A 21,543-nucleotide genomic window follows, 5' to 3' on the forward strand; every position below is an offset into this window, starting at 1 on the left:
AAAAGTTGGATTTGTACGTGGACTGGGTTATTGGAGCCAAACAGTACTCAATTATATTGAGACCAAACGAATCCTGCCCCTCTGCTGCATCTTTTGGCTATTCGAAATGTGGACAAAATCAGAAGGAAAATCTGTTTGTTTAAAGGTTTTTATCATCATTTTTAGTTATTCGATCCTTTCGTGAAAATTCATTTTCAAGAAAGTTCAATGTTCATACACTTAGTGAATAAATCCTTCAAGACTACATACAATTTTGTAATTGTATGACCCGTTCAGGAAATCCTAAACTCGTTGCACTTAATCCAGAGCCTGAGAGAAACTTGAACAAAAGATTAAAACAAGAAAAACAAAAAAAATTAGGTAGTACTAGTAAACCGAAAACACCGAAAACACCGAAAAACAACAAAAAAGATAAACAAGTAGGAAACACTAGTGGTCAACCTGAAATCAAAACTGAACCAGAAACCATCGTCATTAAAGAAGAAATGGCTGAAGTAACACCTGATCCAAATGATCTACCGATGTGGAATACCAGACAAAATGTTCCCCCTCTCGCTCTTTCATCTATAAGAAGACCTGAAATTGAGGCTGAAAACTGGGAAGTCAAGGGGCAGTTTATGCACATGGTTCGTGAAAACCAATTCGATGGAAGACTTAATAACAATCCGATAGAACATTTAGAAGCTTTTGAAGATTTATGTGAACTGTACAAAAACAAAGATGTTTCTTCAGATGCATTTAAGTTAAGAACTTTTCCGTATTCGTTAATCGGAGACGCAAAAGCATGGTTGAAAGCATCAAAACCTGATTCTATCACAACTTTTAATGAATTAAGAGAAAAATTCATTACCAGATTTTTCCCACCGGCAAAAGCTGAAAGACTTAGAACTGAAATCACCACTTTTAAATAAAAGTCGGACGAAACTCTTTATGATGCATGGGAAAGATTAAAAAGAATGTTACGAAATTTTCCGCAACATGGATTGCAAAAAGGGCAAATAGTACAAACTTTTTATCGTGGTATTGATGAACATACTCGTGGTATATTAGATTCCTCCGCTGGAGGAGTATTTATGTACAAATCACCAAATCAAGCGTTCAAAATCAACGAAACTGAATTTCGTTATTTTGGCACGAAAAATTTGAATACTTAATCATGGACCTGATCAACCTCCTCGTCATCACATGCCATGTTACATAACTCTGTTATCTCACCGTTACCATCTGATATTACTGGAACTTAAGATAACACCCAATCCAAGGATACTTCTTTCTTTTTTTTGACTTATCGTCCTCATGCTCCTGATACGGCCAACTACTACTCAACCCCGAACTATACAACTACGTGTACTATCTCGTTTCCCACCCAGTCTCAACATTTGACCACTAGATGCGCGATATGGCTACCTCAAGGTATAAACTCATCCTGTTCTGAGTCCTCATTTCACTCCTATCTTTTTCGTTCGTACTTTCGTATAAGAAAATCGTTTATTCTAAATTCTCCATGGAGGGAGAGACTCTTCAAGTTACACTGGTATTCGCCACAAGGGTGAATAGTCCTAACGAACATTTCCAGAACCCGATAAGAAACTTGCTGTAGCGAACGTTTTCAAAAATCGATAAATTTTCCGCGGCGCGGGAATCCTTGAGAACCAAAAACTTGTCCCAATCAACGTTTTCGAACCCTAACTAACTTGTTCGAGCATATCTTAAGAGATTCTACTCCAACACGGTGTACCATTGTCAATTACCTCGGATCAAAATACACGTTTCACTTCTAGTTTTACAAGAAGCCTTAGGAACACGTTTAAACAGGAGTACCACGTATCATCCACAAACTGACGGAATAAGCAAACGTACGACTCAAATCTTGGAAAGACATATTACAAACTGGTATTGTTACCTTTAGTAGTTCCTCTTACAACGATAGTTACCATTCGTGTATTAACGCCGCACTTCCGAAACCCTATATGACCGCAAATGTCATACCCCTATTCGTTGGACTAAAGCATGTGGCAAGCAAATCACCGAATCCGAACTCATTCAAGAAATAACAGTTGAGATCGTTCAAGTCCGAGAAGGACTCAAGACGACCCGTAGTCGCCAAAAGAGCCATACCAATATGAGATGAAAACCTCATGAAATCCGCACCCTGGAAAGGTGTAATCCGATTCGGAAAAATCGAGGAAAGTTATATTCACAATATTGATCCTTTTGAAATTTTGGGGCGTATTGGAACCTCTTCCTACCGTTTAGAACTTCAGACTCAATTAAGTATCCGATCACCCTACGTTCCATGTAACAAACTTAGAGACGTGTCTTGCGGAACAGGAACGTGCTACTCTCCTAGATAAATTTACTATTGATGATAAACTCCTCTTCATAAGGAAAACCGGTTGGACTTGTGGATCGTAAAATCAAGCCTTAATACGACGTGAAACCCCGACTATCCAAATTCGTGGAAATGCCCAAGGACATATCTTCACCTATTCATAGCATCGACAACGTAAGGTCTCGAGTAAGGGACATCAACTATTACTTCCAACTAAATTTCGGGATGAAATTGTGAAGACTCGTCCTAATCCATCCGGACGAAGTCCATATCGATTATAAACGAGTCACATCAGTTGATTACATCGCGAGGTACTTGACCTCTATATGATACATTTTACAAACATTGCATTCGTTTTTGAAAAGACAATCTTTCATTTCATCGAAATTTGACGGCATGCATATCATTTCATAATATATCTAACTATAATTGACTTAATAATAATCTTGATGAACTCAACGACTCGAATGCAACGTCTTTTGAAATATGCCATGAATGACTCCAAGTAATATCTTTAAAATGAGCAAATGCACAGCGGAAGATTTCTTTCGTACCTGAGAATAAACATGCTTTCAAGTGTCAACCAAAAGGTTGGTGAGTTCATTAGTTTAACATAAATAATCATTTCAATATTTTAATAGACCACAAGTTTTCATATTCCAAATTCTCATAAATAAACGTCTCATGCATAGAGACAAAAATATCATTCATATGGATTGAACACCTGGTAACCGACGTTAACAATATGCATATAAGAATATCCCCATCATTCCGGGATCCTCCTTCGGACATGATATAAATTTCGAAGTACTAAAGCATCCGGCACTTTGGATGGGGCTTGTTGGGCCCGATAGATCTATCTTTAGGATTCGCGTCAATTAGGGTGTCTGTTCACTAATTCTTAGATTACCAGACTTTAATAAAAAGGGCATATTCGATTAGATAATCCAACCATAGAATGTAGTTTCGATTACTTGTGTCTATTTCGTAAAGCATTTATAAAAGCAGCGCATGTATTCTCAGTCCCAAAAATATATATTGCAAAAGCATTTAAAAAGGGATTAATGAAACTCACCTAATGTATTTTGTAGTAAAAATACATATGACGACATTGAACAAGCGTAGGGTTGGCCTCGGATTCACGAACATATATTCAATATGTATATTAACACGTATAATGGTAATCGAACAGATATATATATATTATTAGTGACTTTAATTGTTATTTTATATCATGTGTTTTATTAATAACTTAATTTGGATATATTTATTTTTTTTTGTATAAATAATTAACATTAACATTTAATACTAAAGTATTAATATCATTAGGTTTTGTGTCATAAATATATTTTTATATAGCAAATCTTTATTTTGATATATTAATAATATTAATATTAATGATGATAAAATAAAACTAATTATGATAAAAATTATGATGATTCTAATAATTACAAAAGTGATACTTTTAATAATACAAATGATAGTTTAAATAAAATGTTAATTTCAATAATAACACTAATAGAAATAATAAATAATAAAAATAATACTTTTAATAATAATGATCATAATAATAATATTAATACTTGGAACTTATAATCATAATAACAGGAATAAAATGATAATTACTACTTATATTAGTCAATAATAGTAATTATTATAATACTAATAGTAATAATATTAATAATAATAAAAATAATAATAATAGGAATAAAATTCTACCTTCAAAGCTTTTCCAAAAAAAAATGCATCTGACAAGGCTCGAACTCAAGACCTCTAGGTTATACCCAACACTCCAAACCATCTAATTGTATCAACTTTCTCTGATTTTTATTCCTAACATAATCTATATAGCTCATATTTTGTATTGGGCCAACAGCAAAATCCCATCCATTTAATTCATTTACGGCCCACTTATTTAATTGGTCCAACATAAAATCCGAAGCCCAACCAAAATATATCTCGGCCCAATGTTTAATTGGACCAACAGCTAATAGACCCAAAACTCTTAAGGCATCTTTTATTGAAGAAGAAAAAAAATATATATATATGGACTCCCCTGGTTTTGAACCCATGACCTCCTGTTCAACACCCACACTCCAAACCATTCCTCCAATACTTCTTTTCTGTTTGAGTTAATATCTTAAATTTATCTAACCTATTCCTACTGTCACCTCCTTCTTCCTCTTAAATAATTAAAACAGATGCGTATTTAGTGCAACAGCTATCAAAAGAGTTTTAGTTCATCACCATTCTCATGCCATCTTTATCGTAACATCACCATTACTTCGATCATCACCAATATATCATGATTCATATTATTATTATCGGTTCATTATTATCACTTCTTATACACCACGTAACATCTTCAACTCATCATCGTCTTCTTAATATTCCATCTTCAATTCGTAACTTCAATCAACGTAAAATAATAGCAGCAGCAAAAATAATCAGTCGAGCTAGATGGCTTTTAACATGACCCAACAACAGCCCATTGGATAACCCAACACTATATACAAAGGCGGCCCAATTATAAATCTAAGCCTAGGCCCAACAGAAAAATATAACCCTAGGTCCAACAACAACTTGAAATAGATCGGTATATATTCTAAACCGATACAGCAACAGTTCCAGGTCCCCTTTATATATTTTTATTTTTATTTTATTTTTTATTTTTTTGTCGGCCAGTAACATTTTCAAAACAGAAACAAGAAAGCAGGTGACCTATCTACATCATCATCGTGATTCTATCATCATTACCTTGTTAATATAATCTAATTTGAAACAGAATACCTCGAGCAGTAGAAGTGCTGCAGAAACGATCAAGATGATAGGATGAGGAGAAGAGAAAAAAAAATGAAGATATTGCAGTCGTCGGTTATGGTGGTGGTTATGGAGTTTGAAAGGGTGGTGATGTAGGGTGATCCTCACGATGAAGGAAGTAAACAGGTTACAGCAGCGATTAGATTAAATGATTTTGTTGGTGCTCGATTGTTTTAACTGTAGTATAAGTTTTAGGCAAAAATAGTGATCATATGGGGTTGTTTGTGGCGGTTTAGTTGATGGTGGTGGTTGTTTATTTGATCAAAGAAACAGTAAGCAAGTAGAAACATGATTTTCGATATTTGTGAGGTGGCGGTTTGGTTTGAGATCAAAAGTAATGGTGAAGGTTGTTCACGGTTTTGGTTTGTCAAGTTAAAAGTGAATCAGATAGTAGTAATCTTGTGATGATATCGTGGGTTTAGGATTGTGACGGTTTACAGTTGCAAGAATGGTGAGGATCGGATGTAATGGGTGTCTATGTTTGATCAACAAATGAAACCGAAACAGTGAGTAGTCGATGGTGATTCCAAGTGTGGTATTCTCGGTTGATTGATGATGGGTTTTGTAATGGGTTTTGATGGTTGATGTTTGTGATGTTGTGTTGGTGATTGAAGAGCCCGAAGTGGAAACACAAGGTGGGTTCCTTGTTGAGTAATAACAATGGTTCGAGTAGTAAGAACACCCAACTGGGTTTTGGTTTGGATGAGGTTCGAACAACAAATCAAGTAGAAGCTCGTAAGGATCAAAGGTGACGGTTAGATGGTGGTATTGTGACTCGAAAGGTGGTCATGGTGGAAGATGATGATGGTTAATTGTGATGGAGTTTCTTGGTGGAGATGGAGAGTGATTTAAAACATAGATGGATGTTTGATTTTTGTGTTGAGTTCTAATTCATGTAGACATATAAATACAATGTTTACATAATAATTGAATATTATAATGATAGTATAAAAACACTCGTGAACTTGATTGTCCTCTTGCTACCGACACTATCTTTTACATATTTTTATATTATATATATATATATATATATATATATATATATATATATATATATATATATATATATATATATATATATATATATATATATATATATATATATATATATTATCAAATAAGGAAAGTTTAATGATTAATAAACTTAAACAATTTGCAAAATTGTAAATCAATTGTGTTTGAAAGTCAAATTAGAAATTATAAATTAAAATACAAATTTTAATTATATGGTACCTAATTTATTCATGAACTTCCACTTATTCTTAAAAGTCTCATAAGATTGTATTCAGCTTGTTTAATATTCATCAAATGGCAATTGAGCGTTACCGTCGTTTACTAATTAGATTCGAAATAACGAACTATATAATTAATATACTTTATTTATATATATCTATACCTATATATATATATATATATATATATATATATATATATATATATATATATATATATATATATATATATATATATATATATATATATATATATATATATATATATATATATATGCACACATATCTATTTACAATTAATTGTTCGTGAATCGTCTGAAGTAGTCAATGGTCAATTGAATATATGAAACAGTTCAAAATTTTCGAGACATGACTATACATACTTTGCTTATCGTGTCGAAAACATTAAATCATATAAAGATTAAGTTTAAATTTGGTCGGAAATTTCCGGGTCGTCACAGTACCTACCCGTTAAAGAAATTTCGTCCCAAAATTTGAGTAAGGTGGTCATGGTTAACAATAAAAATGTTTTCATGACGAATATGAGTTGATAAATAGAGTTTTATCATTATTGAGTAATATGGATAAAATAATTCAATTATTCGAAGAGTACGAGTGAAGCTATCACTTAATAGTGAAATGAGATAGACAAGTTTCATCATAGCTCTTCACTAATCCTGGTTGAATTCCGGAATTCAAGGGATTTCAAAGAAAATCTTCAAAATCTAAAAGATTTGATTCTTCGGCGAATAAAGAAATTAAGATCTCTATAATTAAATACGGTGATCTGCCTTGATTACTCTGCCTGATATTCCTATTATAAATTAAACTCTTCCGTTCCATTATTCTCACCATTCTTATACTTTCTTTCTTAGTTCATACATCCAAAAGATTGTGAAAATGCTCAATCCGGTTCTAATCCTTGATATTTTTCTAATTATCTTTTCTGTCATCCTTCTTTTCAATCTTCCACCAGAAGAATCTGATTACTTCTACTATTACCTTGGGGTGATACTATTCTTAATTATACCATGTCTTTATATTGCTATTCGTATTAATATCTACGGTTTGTAACTTCTGTGTTGTTATTGGGCTTTATATTTTCTCTTATATTTCGATGCCTCTGCTTCTATCTTTCTGTAATCATTATCATCCACAGTTACTACTCTCTCCAATTTACTGTGATTTATACCCCCATTGATATTTTGAAGTTTCATGATTTTGTTTTCTCTTCCCTACTTTAAGTCAAGCGAACAAAGATCCAGTGTTCATAGATATGAATTTCAGAATGAACATCGTGAATGTTCTAAGAAGGAAATTGTAATGGCACGATCTTGATTTGTCAAATTACCAGAATTACTGAGAATAGAACTATCAAGAATATACTTTCTTGATATGTTTAGAAGTTAAGCAGAATGAAAGAGCTATGTAACATGGCACATGATGACGTTATGATCTGTGAATCATCATGTCCCATTAGGAACTCAGCATGACTTATTGTAATATAATCACGTTGATCAAGTGTCATTATATTATACTAACTCATGCTTCAGTTCCCAACATTACTTCAATATCATTCATATTTTAAGTTCGAAAGTTTACAGAATATAGAAACTAACATTTTCTATATGATGTAATACTGATAGCACGAAGAGATTAATAACTTCAGATAAGATTAGTTATGAAAATATATTCAGAAATATCGAGGATATTTATAACAAAAGATACGATAATATCTCGGAATATCTAAGATCAGAGGATGATAGAAACTATTGTCCGCAAGGGTTTAGAGTAAAGAGCAAGATATTCGCTAAAGACTTTAGTAGGCATTGAATCATTTGAATTCTTTGAAGTCAAACTTATTCTTTGTGATTTGACCACGGCTTTCTTCATAGTTTCGCATAATCTGCTTTTCGGTACTAAATTTTCTATTGAATGTTTCCAATATAATGATACTCTGGAAGCACGAAGAGGTATATAATTTCGGACGAGAATATTTATAAAAATATCTTCAGAAATATCGAAGATATTTATGATGATATTTTGGAATTTCTAAGTTCGATGGTTGATGAAGAAAGATTTTCTGCAAGATTTTAACATGGATACGGAGTAAGATATTCGTTGAAGGTTTCATCGGATCCAGAATTACTTGGGTTCTTTGAATATATGGTATGGTCCTTGTATTTGTCCTTGGTCTCCTTCATGGTTAGCTCAATCCGTTTTCCAGTTCCAACTTTTCTGAGCTTTTCCAATATACTATTCTTTATCATCAAACTTTCGATGATTAAGGTCGTTTACGGTTGTCTATGGTTTCTGCTGCTTCATTCAGCTTTTTCAACATTCAGAGTATTGATTCGCAGACTGGGTGCCTTTTCAAAAATTTCAGAATTGAAGGTCGTAATTCTAGGAGATAATTGTTATATGTATACATATAACTATTGATGTAGAAATGCTACGAGATTCAAAATACTGATTGCTGCTTCCCGGTAATTGATATGGCAATTATTGTTACAGGGTATAGATGAATACAAGATGGGGTTTCAATGAATATAATGATTTTTCGGAAGGTCCAAATTCATTGAAGTTGATGGTAATTTTACTGCTATTGTGGTGAAATATAAACGGTTCTCTGGTAACAATGACGACAGGCAAACTTATATATCGAGGTTATAATAAGGCTAATTCGAATGGAAGTTGAAGTTGATTTGTTGAAGCTGTGATAAAATTGGCTAATTTGACAAAGATTTGCAATGTTATTTTCGGTAATAACAATGCCAAAGGAGCTAACACAGACACGTGTTAAACGTTTACTCATGTTCCGAGGGTTTTCAGGTGCATAACTATATGCATAAATCTTTCCTTCCGTAAATAAAGTACGGTTGGTTCATCCTTTCGATTGAGGAGTTTTCAAGAGTCATGAAAGGTTTGAACGCAGATTGTAATTGTCAAGATTTAAACGAGGTTTAAGATGAAATCAAGCGGCAAACTTGAAGAATTGTTTAGTTTCATATGTTATAATCAATATTTTAATTCATTTTAATTGTCCAATGTTATTAGTCCACAGTCGATAGTCCACTAATAATAGTCCAATAATTCATATATAGTTTAATATATTATATTCGAATTAATTAATACGTGTCGTGACCCGTATACGTCTCAGACTCGATCACAACTCAAAGTATATATTATTATAGAATCAACCTCAACCCCGTATAGAGAACTCGATCATTACTGCATATAGAGTATCTATGGTGATTCCAAATAATATATATAGATGCGTCGATATGATATGTCAAAACCTTGTATACGTGTCCCGATATTTAAAGTGCGTAAAGTAAATAACAGAAAATAAATGACGATAAATAAAGTGCGTAAAGTAAATAACAGAAATTAAATGACGATAAATAAAATTGCGATAATTAAATTGCGATAAATAGAATGTAATCAGTTAGCTAGGAACAGTTAGCTAGGATTTTGTTAGCGTGGTTTCTTAACAAAAATTCATATTGTTAATTAGTCTGTTTCTAATCAATTTTTATTGTGTCCATTATTTCTTCATTATGGCACTTGTTGGATTCTGATAGATTAAAATCCAAATATGAAATTGAATAAAAATGGTTATTCTGTGGTGAACGGATACGTATATCGATGGATGTAAGTAGGATCGTAAATGACTGTTAAATCAGCTTCGAAGAACGTACAATGTAACTTATTAATGTGAAATTTAAATAGTCCTCGGGTATTACCTACCCGTTAAAATATTTTCACCATTAACAGTTTGTACAAGAGAATTTTTAATTACAATCTTTATGAAAACATATGTACATATATATTTTCTTCAGATGTATTCATGGATTTAATAAGTTAATATGATATTAAACTCATTTGCTTTTCGGTTGGAAGTAGATTAAATAATCTCTAAAACTTTAGAGATTACATATTCGCCATGTCGAATGAAGATAAATGAGGTAGAACGAAGATCATACTCAAAGTACATATGATGATATTGAAGTATGGATTGTTGATGGTACTGGTGCTATTATTGATTGTACTGTTGGTGCCGGTGATGTTGCTGAAGCTGGTACATTTTGCACCATATTCTCCGAATTGATTATTCGAGCGCGAAGTTCGTTGACTTATTACTCCAGGATGATTATCGGTCAGAACGAGCGGATGAATAAGGTTCAGAATTGTAGATAGAATATAATCTTGTCGAGGTATCCTGGAAATGAGACTGAAAATGGTGTCTCGAACAGGTTCGCCGGTAAACGCTTCAGGTTCATTGTCAAGAGGTGAATTTGGTTGATGGAAGGGATTGCCTTCTGTGCGTTTCCATTTATTAAGTCGACTACGAACCCATAAGATGAATTGATAATGGCTGATTGGTTGATTCATGCCGATGACGCTGTTTTCGGAGCTTAGATGAACATCTATGTCGGAATAGCTGTCGCAATAACTATCGAAATAGCTATTGGAAATTGAGGGACTCGAACTGGTTGCAGTATTCATCTCGTACGATCAGATGAAGGATTTTCGATAAGAAATAGATTATAGGATGTAGATTAGTACCCTGCAATACATAATTTACATATGCATATATAATACTAAAATTCCATAAGTTACGGAGGAATCTACGGAAGTTGTCAGGCAAAGTTACAGTAATAGATACGCTAAGATATGAAGTAGCAGATACGCTAAGATATGAATTTTGTCTATACACTATTCATGCAGTCAATGCAGTAAAATGTGTCTAGACTAAGAATGATAAGCAAGTGATTCTCTAAGAATGATAAGCAGGTAATTTTTGACACAAAATGATAAGCAAAACTTTTGACATGCAGACACGGTCGAAGTCCAGACTCACTAATGCATCCTAACGACTTATCAGTTAGACACACTAATGCAGATATGGTTCGCTAAGACCACCGCTCTGATACCAACTGTGAAGACCCGTCCTAATCCATCCGGACGAAGTCCATATCAATTATAAACGAGTCACATCAGTTGATTACATCGCGAGGTACTTGACCTCTATATGATACATTTTACAAACATTGCATTCGTTTTTGAAAAGACAATCTTTCATTTCATCAAAATTTGACGGCATGCATATCATTTCATAATATATCTAACTATAATTGACTTAATAATAATCTTGATGAACTCAACGACTCGAATGCAACGTCTTTTGAAATATGCCATGAATGACTCCAAGTAATATCTTTAAAATGAGAAAATGCACAGCGGAAGATTTCTTTCGTACCTGAGAATAAACATGCTTTCAAGTGTCAACCAAAAGGTTGGTAAGTTCATTAGTTTAACATAAATAATCATTTCAATATTTTAATAGACCACAAGTTTTCATATTCCAAATTCTCATAAATAAACGTCTCATGCATAGAGACAAAAATATCATTCATATGGATTGAACACCTGGTAACCGACGTTAACAATATGCATATAAGAATATCCCCATCATTCCGGGATCCTCCTTCGGACATGATATAAATTTCGAAGTACTAAAGCATCCGGCACTTTGGATGGGGCTTGTTGGGCCTGATAGATCTATCTTTAGGATTCGCGTCAATTAGGGTGTCTGTTCCCTAATTCTTAGATTACCAGACTTTAATAAAAAGGGCATATTCGATTAGATAATCCAACCATAGAATGTAGTTTCGATTACTTGTGTCTATTTCGTAAAGCATTTATAAAAGCAGCGCATGTATTCTCAGTCCCAAAAATATATATTGCAAAAGCATTTAAAAAGGGATTAATGAAACTCACCTAATGTATTTTGTAGTAAAAATACATATGACGACATTGAACAAGCGTAGGGTTGGCCTCGGATTCACGAACCTATATTCAATATGTATATTAACACGTATAATGGTAATCGAACAGATATATATATATTATTAGTGACTTTAATTGTTATTTTATATCATGTGTTTTATTAATAACTTAATTTGGATATATTTATTTTTATTTTTGTATAAATAATTAACATTAACATTTAATACTAAAGTATTAATATCATTAGGTTTTGTGTCATAAATATATTTTTATATAGCAAATCTTTATTTTGATATATTAATAATATTAATATTAATGATGATAAAATAAAACTAATTATGATAAAAATTATGATGATTCTAATAATTACAAAAGTGATACTTTTAATAATACAAATGATAGTTTAAATAAAATGTTAATTTCAATAATAACACTAATAGAAATAATAAATAATAAAAATAATACTTTTAATAATAATGATCATAATAATAATATTAATACTTGGAACTTATAATCATAATAACAGGAATAAAATGATAATTACTACTTATATTAGTCAATAATAGTAATTATTATAATACTAATAGTAATAATATTAATAATAATAAAAATAATAATAATAGGAATAAAATTCTACCTTCAAAGCTTTTCCAAAAAAAAATGCATCTGACAAGGCTCGAACTCAAGACCTCTAGGTTATACCCAACACTCCAAACCATCTAATTGTATCAACTTTCTCTGATTTTTATTCCTAACATAATCTATATAGCTCATATTTTGTATTGGGCCAACAGCAAAATCCCATCCATTTAATTCATTTACGGCCCACTTATTTAATTGGTCCAACATAAAATCCGAAGCCCAACCAAAATATATCTCGGCCCAATGTTTAATTGGACCAACAGCTAATAGACCCAAAACTCTTAAGGCATCTTTTATTGAAGAAGAAAAAAAATATATATATATATGGACTCCCCTGGTTTTGAACCCATGACCTCCTGTTCAACACCCACACTCCAAACCATTCCTCCAATACTTCTTTTCTGTTTGAGTTAATATATTAAATTTATCTAACCTATTCCTACTGTCACCTCCTTCTTCCTCTTAAATAATTAAAACAGATGCGTATTTAGTGCAGCAGCTATCAAAAGAGTTTTAGTTCATCACCATTATCATGCCATCTTTATCGTAACATCACCATTACTTCGATCATCACCAATATATCATGATTCATATTATTATTATCGGTTCATTATTATCACTTCTTATACACCACGTAACATCTTCAACTCATCATCGTCTTCTTAATATTCCATCTTCAATTCGTAACTTCAATCAACGTAAAATAATAGCAGCAGCAAAAATAATCAGTCGAGCAAGATGGCTTTTAACATGACCCAACAACAGCCCATTGGATAACCCAACACTATACACAAAGGTGGCCCAATTATAAATCTAAGCCTAGGCCCAACAGAAAAATAAAACCCTAGGTCCAACAACAACTTGAAATAGATCGGTATATATTCTAAACCGATACAGCAACAGTTCCAGGTCCCCTTTATATATTTTTATTTTTATTTTATTTTTTATTTTTTTGTCGGCCAGTAACATTTTCAAAACAGAAACAAGAAAGCAGGTGACCTATCTACATCATCATCGTGATTCTATCATCATTACCTTGTTAATATAATCTAATTTGAAACAGAATACCTCGAGCAGTAGAAGTGCTGCAGAAATGATCAAGATGATAGGATGAGGAGAAGAAAAAAAAAATGAAGATATTGCAGTCGTCGGTTATGGTGGTGGTTATGGAGTTTGAAAGGGTGGTGATGTAGGGTGATCCTCACGATGAAGGAAGTAAACAGGTTACAGCAGCGATTAGATTAAATGATTTTGTTGGTGCTCGACTGTTTTAACTGTAGTATAAGTTTTAGGCGAAAATAGTGATCATATGGGGTTGTTTGTGGCGGTTTAGTTGATGGTGGTGGTTGTTTATTTGATCAAAGAAACAGTAAGCAAGTAGAAACATGATTTTCGATATTTGTGAGGTGGCGGTTTGGTTTGAGATCAAAAGTAATGGTGAAGGTTGTTCACGGTTTTGGTTTGTCAAGTTAAAAGTGAACCAGATAGTAGTAATCTTGTGATGATATCGTGGGTTTAGGATTGTGACGGTTTACAGTTGCAAGAATGGTGAGGATCGGATGTAATGGGTGTCGATGTTTGATCAACAAATGAAACCGAAACAGTGAGTAGTCGATGGTGATTCCAAGTGTGGTATTCTCGGTTGATTGATGATGGGTTTTGTAATGGGTTTTGATGGTTGATGTTTGTGATGTTGTGTTGGTGATTGAAGAGCCCGAAGTGGAAACACAAGGTGGGTTCCTTGTTGAGCAATAACAATGGTTCGAGTAGTAAGAACACCCAACTGGGTTTTGGTTTGGATGAGGTTCGAACAACAAATCAAGTAGAAGCTCGTAAGGATCAAAGGTGATGGTTAGATGGTGGTATTGTGACTCGAAAGGTGGTCATGGTGGAAGATGATGATGGTTAATTGTGATGGAGTTTTTTGGTGGAGATGGAGAGTGGTTTAAAACAGAGATGGATGTTTGATTTTTGTGTTGAGTTCTAATTCATATAGACATATAAATACAATGTTACAATGTTTACATAATAATTGAATATTATAATGATAGTATAAAAACACTCGTGAACTTGATTGTCCTCTTACTACCGACACTATCTTTTACATATTTTTATATTTATTTATATATATATATATATATATATATATATATATATATATATATATATATATATATATATATATATATATATATATAATATCAAATAAGGAAAGTTTAATGATTAATAAACTTAAACAATTTGCAAAATTGTAAATCAATTGTGTTTGAAAGTCAAATTAGAAATTATAAATTAAAATACAAATTTTAATTATATGGTACCTAATTTATTCATGAACTTCCACTTATTCTTAAAAGTCTCATAAGATTGTATTCAGCTTGTTTAATATTCATCAAATGGAAATTGAGCGTTACCGTCGTTTACTAATTAGATTCGAAATAACGAACTATATAATTAATATACTTTATTTATATATATCTATACCTATATATATATATATATATATATATATATATATATATATATATATATATATATATATATATATATATATATATATATATATATATATATATGCACACATATCTATTTACAATTAATTGTTCGTGAATCGTCTGAAGTAGTCAATGGTCAATTGAATATATGAAACAGTTCAAAATTTTCGAGACATGACTATACAGACTTTGCTTATCGTGTCGGAAACATTAAATCATATAAAGATTAAGTTTAAATTTGGTCGGAAGTTTCCGGGTCGTCACAGAAATTTCTTTTAAGGTGTGTGTAATGTAACATCCCGCATTTTTACGTTAAATTATTTTAACGTCCGTCTTTTTTTATTTTTATTAATATCCTTCGTATCTAGATTCGTACCCTCCGTTAGCTAGCGTTCTTAATATTTTCGTTATCGGATTATAATATCTCCCGTACTCGCTTGTAATTTAAAATAATTCGTTCGGATAATTTCCGCACCCGACTACAAACTCAAAGGACTAGTTTTGCCATTTAAATAAAAAGGTGACTAGTGGTTGACTTAGTCAACCACCTCCCACCTTCCTCATCCATTCATTCACTCATCCTCTTTCTCTCCTACTTCCTTGTTTTCTCTCAAGAACACAAACCATAATTCATCATCTAAATTCGAATTTGGAAGCTAGTAACAAAATAAATTACATTTTCGTGATCCTCTCTTCATCCTCTACATTTTGGTACCAATTTCATCAAGTTTGAGTAACTTTCTAAAAACACTAAATTTCTCTAAATTCATTTTATATACTTGAAATGATGATAGTTAGTGTCTATGGCTTGTGTATAACATGAATATATGTTTTGTTTGCTCGATTTGTTGTTTTGGAGTAACTAGCATGAACTTGAAAATGAGTTTGCTTAAACTTTGATTTTGGATGAGTTAATGTTGTTTGAATGCTAAAGTCCATGTTTTAATTGTGTTCCTAGTATCACTAGTTTCGTTTTGATGCGTAGGTTGATTAAGAAAACTTCAAATACATGATTAGTGATTTTTGTGAATTTTGATTAGGGTTTGATGAACTTGAAATGAACCTTTGATGCTTTGAATGACATGAAATGTTGTTAGTAAGTGTTTAATTGTATGGTATGTTTAATTACCTTAGAAACGGCATATAATATGTGTAAATTGGTTTCCCGAGTCAAGAAAAGCGTTTTATGAACTTAAAACTTTGATTTTGAGATTTTAATGATCATTTATTGAGGTTTTTCATTGTTTTTAATGATGAGTTTGGTTTATGAAATGTGTTTACTTGTATTCCTCTTTAAATTACCTTTCCAACGATATAAGATACGTATTTTGAATGTTTACGGTTCATAAGTTACGTTTGTTTGAAGTTTTGATCGAGCCTACACTTAAAATCAGCACAGGTGTCCTGTCGTGCTTTAGCCCGCGGCGCGGCTCCTCTAGCCACGACGCGGCTTAACACTAACTCAGATGTCTGAAACCATCAAAATTCTCGACCTTCAAAACTAGTGTTAGCCCGCGGCGCGGGTCTTCCAGCCACGGCGAGGCTTATAGCGTGGGCAGATGGTTATTCACTTTTCAACTTTCATTTGAATTCTAACTATGCTACGCACCTCCGATTGACATGAAACTTGGCCAATATGCTTATATATGATTTCTAAACTTATAAAAATTGTCCGAGACCCGACCCAAACACGTTGACTTTTTCGTTGACTTTGACTTTGACCAAGTTTGACTTTTAGTCAAACATAACCAAATACGTATGCAATCATTTTAAATTGCTTTTATACTTGTATTATGCATGAAACTTGACAACGTGATTCACATGCTATATAATTGAGTCGTAACGAGCCATAGGACTAATTGAACATCTTTGACCAACCGTGTTTACCATTATTGATACAACCTATTTGTTTAGGTCAAGACTAGCATTGTTCTTTGCACTTTTACTTGTTGAAGTACTGCTACACTCTTGCACTCAAGGTGAGATCATAGTCCCACTTTTACTCTTTTGAACTTACATTTGGGATGAGAAAACATAAACATTACTTTTAAACTAAGTGAACACAAGTAGAGGAAAACAAACATTCTACATACGAGTTTAGAACGAAATCCTCAATTCGATTATCATTAGTTACTCTTGCAGTGTGTAAGTGTAGGCGTGAACTTATGTTGTATGGCCATATGGGTTTGACAAACCCTCATCTAGGACGGTTCGCTACCGTCTACGGATGAAATATATTTTCGGGAAACAGTGTTGTTCTAGCACTATTAATGGGGTATCAACAGACGGAATGTTAAGCCTTGATAATTGGGTGCTCGTGAATATTAACTTTTAGAATGTATTACTATTTTATCAATGTTGCAAATCTTGTGGTTCGACTTACTTTTACTCACTTACTTATTTAAACCTATGATTTCACCAACGTTTTCGTTGACAGATTTCTATGTTTTTCTCAGGTCTTTGAACGATATTTGAAACATGCTCCCGCTCATTATTTGATACTTGCATTGGATGTCGAGTATATGTGCATACATGGAGCGTCTATTGACTTTATTTAAAACTGTGTCGCCTAGATTTCATTTGTACTTATAACTTTGTAACGAAACTTTTGGTTGAACAATTATTGTAAACTTGGGAACAATCTTTATTTAAGAAATGAAGGCGACATGTTTTGGTCAAACGTCATTTTAAAGACTTACGACCACGCAATGGGACCTAAGTAGTCGGCGCCGTCAATGACGATTTGGTTGGGTCGCTACAAACGCCATAAATGGAATTAATTTAATTTAATGCAGCATTTTACCTTAAAAGGTTTACTGGAATTTTTGAAATTTTAATGTGTTTAAATGGAGCATTTGACCTTAATTAATTTTCAATTTTGAATGATTGATTCATTCCATATTTATTGGGATTAAATCCGAAATTATTGGTGTGTTTTTATTTTGTATGGAAGATAATGTTATGAATTTTTGAATTTAGATTTCGGAATTGTTGGTCAAAGGAATGATGGTAGTTACGATTTTTTATACAATTATGTATTTTTGAAATTTGAATTTAAGTATTTATTGTAAATTTGTAAATGTATGATAAAATAAGGTTATTGATGTCGTTTGCATTTTAATTGAAAATTGTATTTCGTAATAATCTTTTAGAGATTGAATCCAAGGGTTGTAATTAATTTTTTAGTTAGAATGGATGGTCAAGGTCAATTATTTGAAAAGATTATTTTAAGCTTCTGTTTTTAATATAAAGAGGGATATGTTAATAAATCATTTTGCATATTAGTATTGTTATTAGACATTTAATTATTAAATCTTCTCATTATTATTATTTATTTAAATTGATAATTAATATCTATGATATTAAAAAAAATATTCATGGTACGAACCAATTGAGCATTTATGTAGTAACAAATATGGAAGTGATAAAAATTTAGAGCTTATTTCTCTAAAATATTTATGAACACGCAAATATAACTATTATAATATTAATTATATATGATGACTTCCGAATACCATTATTTTGCTGAAATTACTAATAACTATTCAAAAATTAAACTACCTTACTAATGTTACGCTCCATAACAAATTTTCAGTGTACTCTAAATATTATGTATAATATAACTATAATTTATATATTAAAAAGATATTAATGAAGAGAAAAAAATAGTACACATTAAGTTATTAATACCACCCAAAATCATTTTTAAAATTTGTCAACATCACGGGCTTTTAATCTCAAAATAACTTTTAAAGTTCGTCAACACCACGGGCTCTTAAACTCAAAATAAAGTTTTGAAATTTGTTAACACCACATGATATTATACTCAAAAAAATTCTTAAAATTTGTCAACACTACGAGTTCTTAAATAATTTTTTATACTTTTCCTATTATTGTAGTATCGATATTTATATGCCAACTAGTTCGGGTCTGGCCCGCGCGATGCGGTGGGGCTTTCGGCCTGCGTATTCATATTTAACGTAGCTTTATGTATTTTACAGAAGGGAAAACGGCCCATATGGTAAGCGCCGTTGTTGGTGTTTTCGTCTTTACTCTTTTTTAAAATCTGTCTGGTTCGAGCGTAGTTAGTTTCGTTTTGTTGATAAAATTATTTCGAGTCTGACGGTGCTGGGGGAAATATATAACTCGCGGCGAGCAGGAAGATACGAGTTGTCGTTGTTTTTAGCGTTTTTTAAAAAGTGTCCGTTTCAAACGTACCATTTATCGTTTTGTTCATAAAATTATTTCGAGTATGACGCTCATGTCGAAAAAATTTAACTCGCGATGAGCGGAAAGATACGGGCTGTCGTTGTGTTTAGCGTTTTTTGAGAAGTGTCCGTTTCACGTATAATTAGTCCCGTTGGGTTCGCAAGATTTTTTCGAGTTGAACGGTGGTCTCGGAAAAATTTAATTCTACCGAACGAGAAGATAGGGCCCGTTATAAATTTGGGTGAAGTTAGTTTCTTTTATTTTAATAAAGTTATATATTTACATTTTTTTACCCTTGAAAAAGTGTAATTTTGAGGGGCCGTTGTGTAAATGTAGTCGAAGTTGAGGGACCGTTTGTAATGTGAACGCAAACTCAAAACGACAATACGATATAACTGAAACGACGCAAACGGCCACCACTTTTAGTATATAAGTATTACGGAGTAATATTACTATGAAATCAAAATTACATTATTAGCACGATTTTTTACACACACGTGCAACGCACGAGCTCAAAAACCTAGTGTGTGTGTGTGTGTGTATATATATATATATATATATATATATATATATATATATATATATATATATATATATATATATATATATATTGTGTGTGTGTGTGTGTGTTGTGAGATCGAAAGAAAAAAGGGATGGGGATGGGGATGGGGATGGGGATGGGGATGGGGGTTTAGTCTGGTAAAGGCTACGTACGTCTAGTAGCAGTTAAGGGAAGAAGTGCGTGGCTATTGTTATGTTTCACACAACTGCTGATCCATAAGTCTGAATAACACAGTTTCTACATTCAGACAAACACCGACCCTTCTGCAACAATTCTATGTTCTATGCCCACATTACCATTATATTACGGAGTACTACGTATTTTATTTTCTGTCCCATTTTATTTGTTCTTTTTATTCATTTTCTTGTGTTTTATCGTAGTTGAAAGATTATAATAATTAAAGTTACTTATTATAGTGTATATTTCAAACGATAATTTGAAACATATAATTTATTAAAGTATTTGATAAGTTAGTTGAACTTTAAATGTGTAAAATTCACATATTAAGTAAGAAGTTATAATCCCTTGAATTCAATAATTTGCTTGAAATCTAATAGACCAATCAGAGTGTGACATGTGGCGCGACAATTACACGTGATTGAAAAAAAATTCAAAAATTTTTTCTTAAAATTTTTTTTTTGTTAAAAAAAAGTTTTTTTAATATATATATATATTTTTAATTTAGCATATCAAATATAAACACATGTTATTATCAAATTCAATCACATGTGATTGTAAAACACAATCACATGTGATTCTACATGTCAAATCTAATCACATGTGATTGAAAACCAATACAAATTTTTTTTTTTAAATTTCAACAGAAAACAGACTTTAATTCGGTGATTTGATCAAGTTTATTAGCGTTTCGTGATCATTTTTTTTAAAATTTCAGACTTTAATTCGGTGATTTGATTAAGTTTTGATAAAAAAAACTTGGTGTTTAAAGGTTTTAGCAGAAACTTACTGAAATTCGTCAATTTACTAATTTTTTTTTCCAATCACATTGATTGGATTTGACATAGAGAATTACATGTGAGTGAGTTTTACAATCACATGTGATTGTCATGCAGAATCACATGTAATTTACTGCATCTCAAATTCAATCACATGTGATTGAAAAAAAATTCCGAAAAAACAAAAAAAAAAATTTTGAAAAAAATTAAAAAAAAACCTTTTAATTTTTTTTCAATCACATGTGATTATCGCGCCACGTATCGCACTTTGATTGGTTCTTTAGATCTCAATTTAAAAGTTAGTTTCATTTGAATATTTACCATTAAGTAATATATTTTTTTGATAAAATCTTGAAGTTTATTAAAAAAATTAATTTAAAAGTTCTGTTTTTTTTTAATTAATGAAAAAACTGAAGTTTATTAAAAAAATAAATTTAAAATCTTGAAATTCTGTTTTAAGCATTTCTATATTAAAAAAATTAATTTAACCCTATTGATCAAT

At 31.8% G+C, this 21,543-nt stretch overlaps 1 non-coding gene across 1 annotated transcript; it reads right to left on the reverse strand.

Annotated features, from left to right (window-relative positions):
- Positions 1-878: 878 nt before the first annotated feature.
- On the reverse strand, positions 879-985 carry LOC139850991 (small nucleolar RNA R71). The gene has a single exon (XR_011760359.1). It is a non-coding gene; the product is annotated as a small nucleolar RNA R71 (small nucleolar RNA).
- Between the last annotated feature and the right edge of the window lie 20,558 nt (positions 986-21,543).

The sequence above is a fragment of the Rutidosis leptorrhynchoides genome, chromosome 5, assembly GCF_046630445.1.
Source record: "Rutidosis leptorrhynchoides isolate AG116_Rl617_1_P2 chromosome 5, CSIRO_AGI_Rlap_v1, whole genome shotgun sequence".
Lineage (NCBI taxonomy): Eukaryota > Viridiplantae > Streptophyta > Magnoliopsida > Asterales > Asteraceae > Rutidosis > Rutidosis leptorrhynchoides.